We start from the raw sequence: 19,900 nt of genomic DNA on the forward strand, positions 1-19,900 counted from the left end.
AGCACGATGTTAATATTTTACAACAGTAAATTTATTGTTACGAATTGGTTATTTATGAAGGAGTCGGAGTCAGAGCCGGAGTCGGAGCCTGATAAAATCCAGGAGTCGGAGTCGCAACTGTGGCTCACCGACTCCACAGCCCTAATAAAAACACACAAAACCCTGCACTTGAGAATATGTTTGTTCTATAGGGGGCACCATCTGTGACGGCATCAGTGCAGTGTATGCGCTGTTGTAAGAATTCTGAGTGGGTGCAGTGACGCATCGCGAATTTCAGTCCGGGTATTTGACAGCACACAAGCCCACGCCGGCTCCGTCACGTTCCCCATCTGGGGTCTGTTACTAATATTACAGCTAAGACCAGTGACCCTGCACATGATACCAGTGTCCCTACAGAGTAATAATGTTCCTGAGCAGGGGAGTCAGAAATCACAGGACCCCAGAAGTGCTATCACAGCAAATGGGCGCAGTCACAGACCAGACCTAGCAACTTCTAAAGACGCTGAGAGGGACGGGTGCTGGCCACTTATTACACCCTACGGAAGCCCCTTACTGTTCTCACCCACTATGATTTCCATTTCATAGCCCCCACTGCATAATGTTCTTCCACATGTTTTCCTGCTACCACGATATCCCACACACAGTATGATGACCCCACAGTACAATCCCCCTCACACACAGTATGATGTCCCCTCAGTACAATCCTCACACACGGTATGATGTCCCCTCAGTACAATCCCCCTCACACAGTATGATGTCCCCTCAGTACATTCCCCTCACACACAGTATGATGTCCCCTCAGTACAATCCCCCTCACACACAGTAAGATGTCCCCTCAGTACAATCCCCCTCACACACAGTATGATGTCCCCTCAGTACTATCCTCCTCACACACAGTATGATGTCCCCTCAGTACATTCCCCTCACACACAGTATGATGTCTCCTCAGTACATTCCCCTCACACACAGTATGATGTCCCCTCAGTACATTCCCCTCACACAGTATGATGTCCCCTCAGTACATTCCCCTCACACAGTATGATGTCCCCTCAGTACAATCCCCCTCGCACACAGTATGATGTCCCCTCAGTACAATCCCCCTCACACAGCATGATGTTCCCTCAGTACATTCCCCTCACACACAGTATGATGTCCCCTCAGTACAATGCCCCTCACAGTATGATGTCTCAATACAATCCCCCTCACACAGTATGATGTCCACTTAGTACAATCCCCCTCACACACGGTATGTCCCCTCAGTACAATCCCCCTCACACACAGTATGATGTCCCCTCAGTACAATCCCCCTCACACACAGTATGATGTCCCCTCAGTACAATCCCCCTCACACACGGTATGATGTCTCCTCAGTACAATCCCTCACACACAGTATGATGTCCCCTCAGTACCAGCCCCCTCACACACAGTATGATGTCCCCTCAGTATAATCCCCCTCACACACAGTATGATGTCCCCTCAGTATAATCCCCCTCACACACAGTATGATGTCCCCTCAGTACAATCCCCCTCACAGTATGATGTCTCAGTACAATCCCCCTCACGCAGTATGATGTCCCCTCAGTACAATCCCCCTCACACACAGTATGATGTCCCCTCAGTACAGTCCCCTCACACACAGTATAAATGTCCCCTCAGTACAATCCCCCTCACACACAGTATGATGTCCCCTCAGTACAATCCCCCTCACACACAGTATGATGTCCCCTCAGTACAATCCCTCACACACAGTATGATGTCCCCTCAGTACAATCCCTCACACACAGTATGATGTCCCCTCAGTACAATCCCCCTCACACACAGTATGATGTCCCCTCAGTACAATCCCTCACACACAGTATGATGTCCCCTCAGTACAATCCCCCTCACACACAGTATGATGTCCCCTCAGTATAATCCCCCTCACACACAGTATGATGTCCCCTCAGTACAGTCCCCTCACACACAGTATGATGTCCCCTCAGTACAATCCCCCTCACACACAGTATGATGTCCCCTCAGTACAATCCCCCTCACACACAGTATGATGTCCCCTCAGTACAATCCCTCACACACAGTATGATGTTCCCTCAGTACAATCCCTCACACACAGTATGATGTCCCCTCAGTACAATCCCCCTCACACACAGTATGATGTCCCCTCAGTACAATCCCCCTCACACAGTATGATGTCCCCTCAGTACAATCCACCTCACAGTATGATGTTCCCTCAGTACAATCCCCCTCACACACAGTATGATGTCCCCTCAGTACAATCCCCCTCACACACAGAATGATGTCCCCTCAGTACAATCCCCCTCACAGTATGATGTCCCCTCAGTACAATCTCCCTCACACAGTATGATGTTCCCTCAGTACAATCCCCCTCACACACGGTATGATGTCCCCTCAGTACAATCCCCCTCACACACAGTATGATGTCCCCTCAGTACAGTCCCCTCACACACAGTATGATGTCCCCTCAGTACAATCCCCCTCACACACAGTATGATGTCCCCTCAGTACAATCCCCCTCACACAGTATGATGTCCCCTCAGTACAATCCCTCACACACAGTATGATGTCCCCTCAGTACAATCCCTCACACACAGTATGATGTCCCCTCAGTACAATCCCCCTCACACACAGTATGATGTCCCCTCAGTACAATCCCCCTCACACAGTATGATGTCCCCTCAGTACAATCCACCTCACACAGTATGATGTCCCCTCAGTACAATCCCCCTCACACACAGAATGATGTTCCCTCAGTACAATCCCCCTCACAGTATGATGTCCCCTCAGTACAATCTCCCTCACACAGTATGATGTCCCCTCAGTACAATCTCCCTCACACACAGTATGATGTCCCCTCAGTACAATCTCCCTCACACAGTATGATGTCCGCTCAGTACAATCCCCCTCACACACAGTATGATGTCCCCTCAGTACAATCTCCCTCACACAGTATGATGTCCCCTCAGTACAATCCCCCTCACACACAGTATGATGTCCCCTCAGTAGTCCCCTCACACACAGTATGATGTCCCCTCAGTACAATCCCCCTCACACACAGTATGATGTCCCCTCAGTACAATCCCCCTCACACACAGTATGATGTCCCCTCAGTACAATCACTCACACACAGTATGATGTCCCCTCAGTACAATCCCTCACAGTATGATGTCCCCTCAGTACAATCCCCCTCACACACAGTATGATGTCCCCTCAGTATAATCCCCCTCACACACAGTATGATGTCCCCTCAGTACAATCCCCCTCACACAGTATGATGTCCCCTCAGTACAATCCACCTCACACAGTATGATGTCCCCTCAGTACAGTCCCCTCACACACAGTATGATGTCCCCTCAGTACAATCCCCCTCACACACAGTATGATGTCCCCTCAGTACAATCCCCCTCACACACAGTATGATGTCCCCTCAGTACAATCCCTCACACACAGTATGATGTCCCCTCAGTACAATCCCTCACACACAGTATGATGTCCCCTCAGTACAATCCCCCTCACACACAGTATGATGTCCCCTCAGTACAATCCCCCTCACACACAGAATGATGTCCCCTCAGTACAATCCCCCTCACAGTATGATGTCCCCTCAGTACAATCTCCCTCACACAGTATGATGTCTCCTCAGTACAATTCCTCTCACACACGGTATGATGTTCCCTCAGTACAATCCCCCTCACACACGGTATGATGTCCCCTCAGTACAATCCCCCTCACACACAGTATGATGTCCCCTCAGTACAATCCCCCTCACACAGTATGATGTCCCCTCAGTACAATCCCTCACACACAGTATGATGTCCTCTCAGTACAATCCCTCACACACAGTATGATGTCCCCTCAGTACAATCCCCCTCACACACAGTATGATGTCCCCTCAGTATAATCCCCCTCACACACAGTATGATGTCCCCTCAGTACAATCCCCCTCACACAGTATGATGTCCCCTCAGTACAATCCACCTCACACAGTATGATGTTCCCTCAGTACAATCTCCCTCACACACAGTATGATGTCCCCTCAGTACAATCCCCCTCACACACAGAATGATGTCCCCTCAGTACAATCCCCCTCACAGTATGATGTCCCCTCAGTACAATCTCCCTCACACAGTATGATGTCCCCTCAGTACAATCTCCCTCACACACAGTATGATGTCCCCTCAGTACAATCTCCCTCACACAGTATGATGTCCCCTCAGTACAATCCCCCTCACACACAGTATGATGTCCGCTCAGTACAATCCCCCTCACACACAGTATGATGTCCCCGCAGTACAATCCCCCTCACACACAGTATGATGTCCCCTCAGTACATTCCCCTCACACACAGTATGATGTCCCCTCAGTACAATCCCCCTCACAGTATGATGTCTCAGTACAATCCCCCTCACGCAGTATGATGTCCACTCAGTACAATCCCCCTCACACACGGTATGATGTCCCCTCAGTGCAATCCCCCTCACACACAGTATGATGTTCCCTCAGTACAGTCCCCTCACACACAGTATGATGTCCCCTCAGTAAAATCCCCCTCACACACAGTATGTGTTCCCCTCAGTACAATCCCCCTCACACACAGTATGATGTCCCCTCAGTACAATCCCTCACACACAGTATGATGTCCCCTCAGTACAATCCCTCACACACAGTATGATGTCCCCTCAGTACAATCCCCCTCACACACAGTATGATGTCCCCTCAGTATAATCCCCCTCACACACAGTATGATGTCCCCTCAGTACAATCCCCCTCACACAGTATGATGTCCCCTCAGTACGATCCACCTCACACAGTATGATGTTCCCTCAGTACGATCCCCCTCACACACAGTATGATGTCCCCTCAGTACAATCCCCCTCACACACAGAATGATGTCCCCTCAGTACAATCCCCCTCACAGCATGATGTCCCCTCAGTACAATTTCCCTCACACAGTATGATGTCCCCTCAGTACAATCTCCCTCACACACAGTATGATGTCCCCTCAGTACAATCCCTCACACACAGTATGATGTCCCCTCAGTACAATCCCCCTCACACACAGTATGATGTTCCCTCAGTACAATCCCCCTCACACAGTATGATGTCCCCTCAGTACAATCCACCTCACACAGTATGATGTTCCCTCAGTACAATCCCCCTCACACACAGTATGATGTCCCCTCAGTACAATCCCCCTCACACACAGAATGATGTCCCCTCAGTACAATCCCCCTCACAGTATGATGTCCCCTCAGTACAATCTCCCTCACACAGTATGATGTCCCCTCAGTACAATCTCCCTCACACACAGTATGATGTCCCCTCAGTATAATCCCCATAACACACACAGTATGATGTCCCCTCAGTACAATCCCCCTCACACAGTATGATGTCCCCTCAGTACAATCTCCCTCACACACAGTATGATGTCCCCTCAGTACAATCTCCCTCACACAGTATGATGTCCGCTCAGTACAATCCCCCTCACACACAGTATGATGTCCCCTCAGTACAATCTCCCTCACACACAGAATGATGTCCCCTCAGTACAATCCCCCTCACACACGGTATGATGTCCCCTCAGTACAATCCCCCTCACACACAGTATGATGTCCCCTCAGTACAATCCCTCACACACAGTATGATGTCCCCTCAGTACAATCCCTCACACACAGTATGATGTCCCCTCAGTACAATCCCCCTCACACACAGTATGATGTCCCCTCAGTATAATCCCCCTCACACACAGTATGATGTCCCCTCAGTACAATCCCCCTCACACAGTATGATGTCCCCTCAGTACAATCCACCTCACACAGTATGATGTCCCCTCAGTACAGTCCCCTCACACACAGTATGATGTCCCCTCAGTACAATCCCCCTCACACACAGTATGATGTCCCCTCAGTACAATCCCCCTCACACAGTATGATGTCCGCTCAGTACAAACCCCCTCACACACAGTATGATGTCCCCTCAGTACATTCCCCTCACACACAGTATGATGTCCCCTCAGTACAATCCCCCTCACAGTATGATGTCTCAGTACAATCCCCCTCACACACAGTATGATGTCCCCGCAGTACAATCCCCCTCACACACAGTATGATGTCCCCTCAGTACATTCCCCTCACACACAGTATGATGTCCCCTCAGTACAATCCCCCTCACAGTATGATGTCTCAGTACAATCCCCCTCACGCAGTATGATGTCCACTCAGTACAATCCCCCTCACACACGGTATGATGTCCCCTCAGTGCAATCCCCCTCACACACAGTATGATGTTCCCTCAGTACAGTCCCCTCACACACAGTATGATGTCCCCTCAGTAAAATCCCCCTCACACACAGTATGTGTTCCCCTCAGTACAATCCCCCTCACACACAGTATGATGTCCCCTCAGTACAATCCCTCACACACAGTATGATGTCCCCTCAGTACAATCCCTCACACACAGTATGATGTCCCCTCAGTACAATCCCCCTCACACACAGTATGATGTCCCCTCAGTATAATCCCCCTCACACACAGTATGATGTCCCCTCAGTACAATCCCCCTCACACAGTATGATGTCCCCTCAGTACGATCCACCTCACACAGTATGATGTTCCCTCAGTACGATCCCCCTCACACACAGTATGATGTCCCCTCAGTACAATCCCCCTCACACACAGAATGATGTCCCCTCAGTACAATCCCCCTCACAGCATGATGTCCCCTCAGTACAATTTCCCTCACACAGTATGATGTCCCCTCAGTACAATCTCCCTCACACACAGTATGATGTCCCCTCAGTACAATCCCTCACACACAGTATGATGTCCCCTCAGTACAATCCCCCTCACACACAGTATGATGTTCCCTCAGTACAATCCCCCTCACACAGTATGATGTCCCCTCAGTACAATCCACCTCACACAGTATGATGTCCCCTCAGTACAGTCCCCTCACACACAGTATGATGTCCCCTCAGTACAATCCCCCTCACACACAGTATGATGTCCCCTCAGTACAATCCCCCTCACACACAGTATGATGTCCCCTCAGTACAATCCCTCACACACAGTATGATGTCCCCTCAGTACAATCCCTCACACACAGTATGATGTCCCCTCAGTACAATCCCCCTCACACACAGTATGATGTCCCCTCAGTACAATCCCCCTCACACACAGAATGATGTCCCCTCAGTACAATCCCCCTCACAGTATGATGTCCCCTCAGTACAATCTCCCTCACACAGTATGATGTCTCCTCAGTACAATTCCTCTCACACACGGTATGATGTTCCCTCAGTACAATCCCCCTCACACACGGTATGATGTCCCCTCAGTATAATCCCCCTCACACACAGTATGATGTCCCCTCAGTACAATCCCCCTCACACAGTATGATGTCCCCTCAGTACAATCCCTCACACACAGTATGATGTCCTCTCAGTACAATCCCTCACACACAGTATGATGTCCCCTCAGTACAATCCCCCTCACACACAGTATGATGTCCCCTCAGTATAATCCCCCTCACACACAGTATGATGTCCCCTCAGTACAATCCCCCTCACACAGTATGATGTCCCCTCAGTACAATCCACCTCACACAGTATGATGTTCCCTCAGTACAATCTCCCTCACACACAGTATGATGTCCCCTCAGTACAATCCCCCTCACACACAGAATGATGTCCCCTCAGTACAATCCCCCTCACAGTATGATGTCCCCTCAGTACAATCTCCCTCACACAGTATGATGTCCCCTCAGTACAATCTCCCTCACACACAGTATGATGTCCCCTCAGTACAATCTCCCTCACACAGTATGATGTCCCCTCAGTACAATCCCCCTCACACACAGTATGATGTCCGCTCAGTACAATCCCCCTCACACACAGTATGATGTCCCCGCAGTACAATCCCCCTCACACACAGTATGATGTCCCCTCAGTACATTCCCCTCACACACAGTATGATGTCCCCTCAGTACAATCCCCCTCACAGTATGATGTCTCAGTACAATCCCCCTCACGCAGTATGATGTCCACTCAGTACAATCCCCCTCACACACGGTATGATGTCCCCTCAGTGCAATCCCCCTCACACACAGTATGATGTTCCCTCAGTACAGTCCCCTCACACACAGTATGATGTCCCCTCAGTAAAATCCCCCTCACACACAGTATGTGTTCCCCTCAGTACAATCCCCCTCACACACAGTATGATGTCCCCTCAGTACAATCCCTCACACACAGTATGATGTCCCCTCAGTACAATCCCTCACACACAGTATGATGTCCCCTCAGTACAATCCCCCTCACACACAGTATGATGTCCCCTCAGTATAATCCCCCTCACACACAGTATGATGTCCCCTCAGTACAATCCCCCTCACACAGTATGATGTCCCCTCAGTACGATCCACCTCACACAGTATGATGTTCCCTCAGTACGATCCCCCTCACACACAGTATGATGTCCCCTCAGTACAATCCCCCTCACACACAGAATGATGTCCCCTCAGTACAATCCCCCTCACAGCATGATGTCCCCTCAGTACAATTTCCCTCACACAGTATGATGTCCCCTCAGTACAATCTCCCTCACACACAGTATGATGTCCCCTCAGTACAATCCCTCACACACAGTATGATGTCCCCTCAGTACAATCCCCCTCACACACAGTATGATGTTCCCTCAGTACAATCCCCCTCACACAGTATGATGTCCCCTCAGTACAATCCACCTCACACAGTATGATGTTCCCTCAGTACAATCCCCCTCACACACAGTATGATGTCCCCTCAGTACAATCCCCCTCACACACAGAATGATGTCCCCTCAGTACAATCCCCCTCACAGTATGATGTCCCCTCAGTACAATCTCCCTCACACAGTATGATGTCCCCTCAGTACAATCTCCCTCACACACAGTATGATGTCCCCTCAGTACAATCTCCCTCACACAGTATGATGTCCCCTCAGTACAATCCCCCTCACACACAGTATGATGTCCGCTCAGTACAATCCCCCTCACACACAGTATGATGTCCCCTCAGTACAATCTCCCTCACACAGTATGATGTCTCCTCAGTACAATTCCTCTCACACACGGTATGATGTTCCCTCAGTACAATCTCCCTCACACACGGTATGATGTCCCCTCAGTACAATCCCCCTCACACACAGTATGATGTCCCTCAGTACAGTCCCCTCACACACAGTATGATGTCCCCTCAGTACAATCCCCCTCACACACAGTATGATGTCCCCTCAGTACAATCCCCCTCACACACAGTATGATGTCCCCTCAGTACAATTCCTCACACACAGTATGATGTCCCCTCAGTACAATCCCTCACACACAGTATGATGTCCCCTCAGTACAATCCCCCTCACACACAGTATGATGTCCCCTCAGTATAATCCCCATAACACACACAGTATGATGTCCCCTCAGTACAATCCCCCTCACACAGTATGATGTCCCCTCAGTACAATCCACCTCACACACAGTATGATGTCCCCTCAGTACAATCCCCCTCACACACAGAATGATGTCCCCTCAGTACAATCCCCCTCACAGTATGATGTCCCCTCAGTACAATCTCCCTCACACAGTATGATGTCCCCTCAGTACAATCTCCCTCACACACAGAATGATGTCCCCTCAGTACAATCCCCCTCACAGTATGATGTCCCCTCAGTACAATCTCCCTCACACAGTATGATGTCCCCTCATTACAATCTCCCTCACACACAGTATGATGTCCCCTCAGTACAATCTCCCTCACACAGTATGATGTCCGCTCAGTACAATCCCCCTCACACACAGTATGATGTCCCCTCAGTACAATTCCTCACACACAGTATGATGTCCCCTCAGTACAATCCCTCACACACAGTATGATGTCCCCTCAGTACAATCCCCCTCACACACAGTATGATGTCCCCTCAGTATAATCCCCATAACACACACAGTATGATGTCCCCTCAGTACAATCCCCCTCACACAGTATGATGTCCCCTCAGTACAATCTCCCTCACACACAGTATGATGTCCCCTCAGTACAATCTCCCTCACACAGTATGATGTCCGCTCAGTACAATCCCCCTCACACACAGTATGATGTCCCCTCAGTACAATCTCCCTCACACACAGAATGATGTCCCCTCAGTACAATCCCCCTCACACACGGTATGATGTCCCCTCAGTACAATCCCCCTCACACACAGTATGATGTCCCCTCAGTACAATCCCTCACACACAGTATGATGTCCCCTCAGTACAATCCCTCACACACAGTATGATGTCCCCTCAGTACAATCCCCCTCACACACAGTATGATGTCCCCTCAGTATAATCCCCCTCACACACAGTATGATGTCCCCTCAGTACAATCCCCCTCACACAGTATGATGTCCCCTCAGTACAATCCACCTCACACAGTATGATGTCCCCTCAGTACAGTCCCCTCACACACAGTATGATGTCCCCTCAGTACAATCCCCCTCACACACAGTATGATGTCCCCTCAGTACAATCCCCCTCACACAGTATGATGTCCGCTCAGTACAAACCCTCACACACAGTATGATGTCCCCTCAGTACAATCCCTCACACACAGTATGATGTCCCCTCAGTATAATCCCCCTCACACACAGTATGGTGTCCCCTCAGTACAATCCCCCTCACACAGTATGATGTCCCCTCAGTACAATCCCCCTCACACACAGAATGATGTCCCCTCAGTACAATCCCCCTCATAGTATGATGTCCCCTCAGTACAATCTCCCTCACACAGTATGATGTCCACTCAGTACAATCTCCCTCACACACAGTATGATGTCCCCTCATTACAATCTCCCTCACACAGTATGATGTCCGCTCAGTACAATCCCCCTCACACACAGTATGATGTCCCCTCAGTATAATCCCCCTCACACACAGTATGATGTCCCCTCAGTACAATCCCCCTCACACAGTATGATGTCCCCTCAGAACAATCCACCTCACACAGTATGATGTCTGTTGTGAATTCTGTTTGTGGGCTCCCCCGGTGGTGTTTTATGGTAGTGCCACTTATTTGCCTTCTTCTATCCTTGATCACCTGTTGACACCCATTAGGGGAGTTTCCTATTTAAGGCTGCTTGGCTGCTGGTCTGATGCCGGCCAACAATGTATCAGTAGCATTCTGTTGCATTCTCCTGCCTCAAGATCCTGTTCAGCTAAGTTGAATTTTGTTTCTAGTTTATGCTATTTTTGTCCAGCTATTTGCAATGTGACTCTCTGTAGCTGGAAGCTCTCGTGGACTGAAATTGCCACTCCAGTGGCATGAGTTGTCACTGGAGTTTTAAAGTAATTTCAGGATGGTGTTTTTGAGTAGTGTTTTGAAGTTGACCGTGAAGTAACTCTTTCCTGTACTTTTGCTATCTAGTAAGCGGACCTCACTGTGCTAAATCTGCTGTTCATCCTACGTATGTCTTTTCCTCTTGACTCACCGTCAATATCTGTGGGGGGCTGCTATCTCCTTTTGGGGGTCATCTCTGGAGGTAAGGCAGGCCTGTATATTCCTCTGATAGGGGTAGTTAGATCTCCGGCTGGCGCGTGGTGTCTAGGGCATCGTAGGAAACACTCCCCGGCTACTTCCAGTGTCGTGTCAGGTTCAGGTCACGGTCACTTAAGTTCCCATCACCCGAGAGCTAGTCCGTTGTTATTTTGATTTCCCTGCCATTGGGAAAATCATAACAGTTTGGCCGGCCAACATGTGTTAAAACTATGCACTAAAGCAGGAAAGGATATGAAAAGGTTTTTTTTTTCCTTCTGTGTTTGGAAAGTGCACCTTAGTGCTTATTTGTACTCCTTGCTTAAACTGCAGTCTTCAGCCTTTTTTTTTTTCCTCTCCTCTTAATCTCTGAATGGCTTTGGTTACACCTGTTTGAATCATGGATCCACAGAGTTTGGTTGCAGGTCTGAATAACCTGGCTACAAAGGTCCAGAACTTACAAGATTTTGTTATACGTGCTCCAATGTCTGAACCTAAGATCCCTATGCCTGAATTTTTTACCGGAGACAGATCCCGTTTTTTGAATTTCAGAGAGAATTGTAAATTGTTTTTGTCTCTGAAATCTCACTCTGCTGGTGATCCTGCGCAACAGGTTAAAATTGTTATTTCTCTATTGCGGGGTGACCCACAAAGTTGGGCATTTGCATTGTCGCCAGGGGATCCTGCGTTATTAAATGTGGATGCGTTTTTTCTGGCTTTGGGGTTGCTTTATGAAGAACCTAATTTAGAGATTTTTGCTGAGAAAGCCTTGATAGCTCTTTCCCAAGGGCAAGATGAAGCTGAGATATACTGCCAAAAATTTCGTAAATGGTCGGTGCTTACTAAATGGAATGAGTGCGCTCTAGCAGCTAATTTCAGAGAAGGTCTCTCTGATGCCGTGAAGGATGTCATGGTGGGGTTCCCTGTGCCTACAGGTCTGAATGATGCCATGAAATTGGCTATCCAGATTGATCGGCGTTTACGGGAGCGCAAATCTGTGCACCATATGGCGGTATCTTCTGAGCAAAAATCTGTGCACCATATGGCGGTATCTTTTGAGCAAAAACCTGTGCACCATATGGCGGTATCTTCTGAGCAAAAACCTGTGCACCATATGGCGGTATCTTCTGAGCAAAAACCTGTGCATCATTTGGCGGTGACCTCTGAAAAGGCACCAGAGCATATGCAATGCGATAGTGTATTGTCTAGAGGCGAACGACAGAATTACAGGCGCAAAAATGGGTTGTGCTTCTATTGTGGAGATCCAGCTCATGTTATATCAGCATGCTCTAAACGCATAAAGAAGGTTGATAAAAAGGTTGATAAATCTTTTTCTATGGGTACCTTGCAGTCTAAATTTCTTTTGTCCGTGACATTGATTTGTACTTTATCATCTGTTACTGTGGATGCTTATGTGGATTCTGGCGCCGCTCTGAGTCTCATGGATTGGTCCTTTGCCAAGTGTTGTGGGTTTGATTTAGAGCCTCTGGAGGTTTCTATTCCCTTAAAGGGTATTGATTCTACACCTTTGGCTAGCAATAAACCACAATATTGGACACAAGTGACTATGCATCTTTCCCCAGACCATCAGGAGATTATTCGTTTCCTTGTGTTATATAATCTACATGACGTATTAGTACTTGGATTACCATGGTTACAAATTCATAATCCAGTCTTGGACTGGAGATCAATGTCTGTGCTGAGCTGGGGATGTCAGGGGATTCATGGGGATGCACCTTTGGTTCCCATTTCTTCATCTACTCCCTCTGAGATCCCAGCATTTCTGTCAGATTTTTATGATGTCTTTCAGGAGCCTAAAACTGATTCTCTCCCCCCTCACAGAGAGTGTGACTGCGCTATTGAGTTGATTCCCGGTAGTAAATTTCCTAAGGGTCGCTTGTTTAATTTGTCTGTACCTGAACATACTGCTATGCGGGAGTATATCAGAGAATCTTTGGAAAAGGGTCATATTCGCCCCTCTTTGTCTCCACTGGGGGCAGGGTTTTTCTTTGTGGGTAAAAAGGATGGTTCATTGAGACCTTGTATCGACTATCGACTTCTGAATAAGATTACAGTTAAATACCAGTACCCGTTACCTTTACTGACTGATCTTTTTGCTCGCATAAAGGGGGCGAAGTGGTTCACTAAGATCGATCTACGTGGTGCGTATAATTTGGTGCGGATTAAGCAGGGGGATGAGTGGAAGACCGCATTTAATACGCCTGAAGGCCATTTTGAGTATTTGGTAATGCCTTTCGGTCTCGCGAATGCCCCTTCCGTTTTTCAGTCCTTTATGCACGATATTTTCCGTGAATATCTGGATAAATTTATGATTGTGTATTTGGATGATATTTTGATTTTTTCGGAGGACTGGGAATCTCATGTTCAACAGGTCAGGAGAGTTTTTCAGGTTTTACGAGCTAATTCTCTATTTGTGAAGGGCTCAAAGTGTATTTTTGGGGTTCAGAGAATTTCCTTTTTGGGATATATTTTTTCCCCTTCATCTATGGAGATGGACCCTGTTAAGGTTCAGGCTATTTGTGATTGGGTACAACCTACTTCTCTAAAGAGTCTTCAGAAATTCTTGGGATTTGCTAATTTCTATCGCCGATTCATAGCGGGTTTTTCTGCCATTGCTAAACCTTTGACTGATTTGACCAAGAAGGGTGCTGATGTTGCTAATTGGTCCTCTGCGGCTGTGGAGGCCTTTCGGGAGCTTAAGCGCCGCTTTTCTTCTGCTCCTGTGTTGCGCCAGCCTGATGTTTCGCTCCCGTTCCAGGTTGAAGTAGATGCTTCTGAGATCGGAGCAGGTGCAGTTTTGTCGCAGAAAGGTCCTGACTGCTCAGTGATGAGACCATGTGCGTTTTTCTCTCGAAAGTTTTCGCCCGCTGAGCGAAATTATGATGTTGGAAATCGGGAGCTCTTGGCCATGAAGTGGGCATTTGAGGAGTGGCGTCATTGGCTTGAGGGTGCTAGACACCAGGTGGTGGTCTTGACTGACCACAAAAATCTAATTTATCTTGAGTCAGCCAGGCGTCTGAATCCTAGACAGGCGCGCTGGTCGTTGTTTTTCTCTCGATTTAACTTTGTGGTTTCATATCTGCCTGGGTCTAAGAATGTGAGGGCGGATGCCCTCTCTAGGAGTTTTGAGCCTGACTCGCCTGGTGATTCTGAACCTACTGGCATCCTGAAGGATGGGGTGATATTGTCAGCTGTCTCCCCAGACCTGCGGCGCTCTTTGCAGGAGTTTCAGGTGGATAGGCCTGATCGCTGTCCGCCTGGTAGACTGTTTGTCCCTGATGACTGGACCAGTAGAGTTATTTCGGAGGTTCACTCTTCCGCGTTGGCAGGTCATCCTGGAATTTTTGGCACCAGGGATCTGGTGTCTAGGTCCTTCTGGTGGCCTTCCTTGTCTCGAGATGTACGTATTTTTGTGCAGTCTTGTGATGTTTGTGCTCGGGCTAAGCCCTGCTGTTCCCGGGCCAGCGGGTTGTTGTTGCCCTTGCCTATTCCTAAGAGGCCTTGGACGCACATCTCTATGGACTTTATTTCTGACCTTCCTGTTTCTCGTAGGATGTCTGTCATCTGGGTGGTGTGTGACCGTTTTTCCAAGATGGTTCACTTGGTACCTTTGCCCAAATTGCCCTCCTCCTCTGAGCTGGTCCCTCTATTTTTTCAGAATGTTGTGCGTTTGCATGGTATTCCTGAGAATATAGTGTCTGACAGGGGTACTCAGTTTGTGTCTAGATTTTGGCGGGCGTTCTGTGCCAGGATGGGCATCGACTTGTCTTTCTCGTCTGCATTCCATCCTCAGACTAATGGCCAGACTGAGCGTACTAATCAGACCTTGGAGACTTACTTGAGGTGTTTTGTGTCCGCTGATCAGGACGATTGGCTTGATTTTTTGCCATTGGCAGAGTTTGCCCTTAACAATCGGGCCAGTTCTGCCACTTTGGTTTCTCCATTTTTTTGTAATTCAGGGTTTCACCCTCGCTTTTCGTCCGGTCAATTGGAGTCTTCGGATTGTCCTGGAGTAGATGCTGTGGTTGATAGAATGCATCAGATTTGGGGACAGGTTGTGGACAATCTGAAGTTGTCCCAGGAGAAGACTCAACAGTTCACTAATCGTCATCGGCGTGTCGGTCCTCGTCTTTGTGTTGGGGACCTGGTTTGGTTGTCTTCTCGATTTGTTCCTATGAAGGTCTCGTCTCCTAAGTTTAAGCCTCGGTTTATCGGCCCTTATAGGATTCTGGAGGTTCTCAATCCTGTGTCCTTTCGTTTGGACCTCCCAGCATCTTTTACTATTCATAATGTTTTTCATCGGTCATTGTTGCGGAGGTATGAGGTGCCGGTTGTTCCGTCTGCTGATCCTCCTGCTCCTGTGCTGGTTGAGGGTGAGTTGGAGTATGTGGTGGAAAAGATCTTGGACTCCCGTGTTTCCAGACGGAAACTTCAGTATCTGGTTAAGTGGAAAGGCTATGGTCAGGAGGATAATTCTTGGGTGACAGCATCTGATGTTCATGCTCCTGATTTGGTTTGTGCATTTCATAGTGCTCATCCAGATCGCCCTGGTGGTTCTGGTGAGGGTTCGGTGCCCCCTCCTTAAGGGGGGGGTACTGTTGTGAATTCTGTTTGTGGGCTCCCCCGGTGGTGTTTTATGGTAGTGCCACTTATTTGCCTTCTTCTATCCTTGATCACCTGTTGACACCCATTAGGGGAGTTTCCTATTTAAGGCTGCTTGGCTGCTGGTCTGATGCCGGCCAACAATGTATCAGTAGCATTCTGTTGCATTCTCCTGCCTCAAGATCCTGTTCAGCTAAGTTGAATTTTGTTTCTAGTTTATGCTATTTTTGTCCAGCTATTTGCAATGTGACTCTCTGTAGCTGGAAGCTCTCGTGGACTGAAATTGCCACTCCAGTGGCATGAGTTGTCACTGGAGTTTTAAAGTAATTTCAGGATGGTGTTTTTGAGTAGTGTTTTGAAGTTGACCGTGAAGTAACTCTTTCCTGTACTTCTGCTATCTAGTAAGCGGACCTCACTGTGCTAAATCTGCTGTTCATCCTACGTATGTCTTTTCCTCTTGACTCACCGTCAATATCTGTGGGGGGCTGCTATCTCCTTTTGGGGTTCATCTCTGGAGGTAAGGCAGGCCTGTATATTCCTCTGATAGGGGTAGTTAGATCTCCGGCTGGCGCGTGGTGTCTAGGGCATCGTAGGAAACACTCCCCGGCTACTTCCAGTGTCGTGTCAGGTTCAGGTCACGGTCACTTAAGTTCCCATCACCCGAGAGCTAGTCCGTTGTTATTTTGATTTCCCTGCCATTGGGAAAATCATAACAGATGTCCCCTCAGTACAGTCCCCTCACACACAGTATGATGTCCCCTCAGTACAATCCCCCTCACACACAGTATGATGTCCCCTCAGTACAATCCCCCTCACACACAGTATGATGTCCCCTCAGTACAATCCCTCACACACAGTATGATGTCTCCTCAGTACAATGCCTCACACACAGTATGATGTCCCCTCAGTACAATCCCCCTCACACACAGTATGATGTCCCCTCAGTACAATCCCCCTCACACACAGTATGATGTCCCCTCAGTACAATCCCTCACACACAGTATGATGTCCCCTCAGTACAATCCCTCACACACAGTATGATGTCCCCTCAGTACAATCCCCCTCACACACAGTATGATGTCCCCTCAGTATAATCCCCCTCACACACAGTATGATGTCCCCTCAGTACAATCCCCCTCACACAGTATGATGTCCCCTCAGTACAATCCACCTCACACAGTATGATGTCCCCTCAGTACAGTCCCCTCACACACAGTATGATGTCCCCTCAGTACAATCCCCCTCACACACAGTATGATGTCCCCTCAGTACAATCCCCCTCACACAGTATGATGTCCCCTCAGTACAAACCCTCACACACAGTATGATGTCCCCTCAGTACAATCCCTCACACACAGTATGATGTCCCCTCAGTATAATCCCCCTCACACACAGTATGATGTCCCCTCAGTACAATCCCCCTCACACAGTATGATGTCCCCTCAGTACAATCCCTCTCACACACAGAATGATGTCCCCTCAGTACAATCCCCCTCATAGTATGATGTCCCCTCAGTACAATCTCCCTCACACAGTATGATGTCCACTCAGTACAATCTCCCTCACACACAGTATGATGTCCCCTCATTACAATCTCCCTCACACAGTATGATGTCCGCTCAGTACAATCTCCCTCACACACAGTATGATGTCCCCTCAGTACAATCTCCCTCACACAGTATGATGTCCCCTCAGTACAATCTCCCTCACACAGTATGATGTCTCCTCAGTACAATTCTCCTCACACACGGTATGATGTGTCCTCAGTACAATCCCCCTCACACACAGTATGATGTCCCCTCAGTACAATCTCCCTCACACAGTATGATGTCTCCTCAGTACAATCCTCCTCACACACGGTATGATGTCCCCTCAGTACAATCCCCCTCACACACAGAATGATGTCCCCACAGTACAATCCCCCTCACACACGGTATGATGTCCCCTCAGTACATTCCTCACACACAGTATGATGTCTCCTCAGTACAATCCTCCTCACACACGGTATGATGTTCCCTCAGTACAATCCCCCTCACACACAGTATGATGTCCCCTCAGTACAATATCCCTCACACACAGTATGATGTTCCCTCAGTACAATCCCCCTCACACACGGTATGATGTTCCCTCAGTACATTCCCCCTCACACACAGAATGATGTCCCCACAGTACAATCCCCCTCACACACGGTATGATGTCCCCTCAGTACATTCCTCACACAGTATGATGTCTCCTCAGTACAATCCTCCTCACAAACGGTATGATGTTCCCTCAGTACAATCCCCCTCACACACAATATGATGTCCCCTCAGTACAATCTCCCTCACACACAGTATGATGTCCCCTCAGTACAATCCCTCACACACAGTATGATGTCCCCTCAGTACAATCCCTCACACACAGTATGATGTCCCCTCAGTACAATCCCCCTCACACACAGTATGATGTCCCCTCAGTATAATCCCCCTCTCACACAGTATGATGTCCCCTCAGTACAATCCCCCTCACACAGTATGATGTCCCCTCAGTACAATCCCCCTCACACACGGTATGATGTCCCCTCAGTACATTCCTCACACAGTATGATGTCTCCTCAGTACAATCCTCCTCACACACGGTATGATGTTCCCTCAGTACAATCCTCCTCACACACGGTATGATGTCCCCTCAGTACAATCCCCCTCACACACAGAATGATGTCCCCACAGTACAATCCCCCTCACACACGGTATGATGTCCCCTCAGTACATTCCTCACACACAGTATGATGTCTCCTCAGTACAATCCTCCTCACACACGGTATGATGTTCCCTCAGTACAATCCCCCTCACACACAGTATGATGTCCCCTCAGTACAATCTCCCTCACACACAGTATGATGTTCCCTCAGTACAGTCCCCCTCACACACGGTATGATGTTCCCTCAGTACATTCCCCCTCACACACAGAATGATGTCCCCACAGTACAATCCCCCTCACACACGGTATGATGTCCCCTCAGTACATTCCTCACACAGTATGATGTCTCCTCAGTACAATCCTCCTCACACACGGTATGATGTTCCCTCAGTACAATCCCCCTCACACACAGTATGATGTCCCCTCAGTACAATCCCCCTCACACACAGTATGATGTCCCCTCAGTACAATCACCCTCACACATGGTATGATATCCCCTCAGTACAATCCTTCACACACAGTATGATGCCCCCTCAGTACAATCCCCTTCACACACGGTATGATGTCCCCACAGTGCAGTCCCCCTCACACACAGTATGATGTCCCATCAGTACAATCCCCCTCACACACAGTATGATATCCCCGCAGTACAATCCTCCTCACACACAGTATGATGTCCCCTCAGTACAATCCCCCTCACACACAGTATGATGTCCCCTCAGTACAATCCCCCTCACACACAGTATGATGTCCCCTCAGTACAATCCCCCTCACACACGGTATGATGTCCCCTCAGTACAATCCCCTTCACACACGGTATGATGTCCCCTCAGTACAATCCTCCTCACACACAGTATGATGTCCCCACAGTACAATCCCCCTCACACAGAGTATGATGTCCCCTCAGTACAATCACCCTCACATATTGGTATGATATCCCCTCAGTACAATCCTTCACACACAGTATGATGTCCCCTCAGTACAATCCCCTTCACACACGGTATGATGTCCCCACAGTGCAATCCCCCTCACACACAGTAT

Source organism: Ranitomeya variabilis, chromosome 4, assembly GCF_051348905.1.
Source record: "Ranitomeya variabilis isolate aRanVar5 chromosome 4, aRanVar5.hap1, whole genome shotgun sequence".
In the NCBI taxonomy this organism is placed as follows: domain Eukaryota; kingdom Metazoa; phylum Chordata; class Amphibia; order Anura; family Dendrobatidae; genus Ranitomeya; species Ranitomeya variabilis.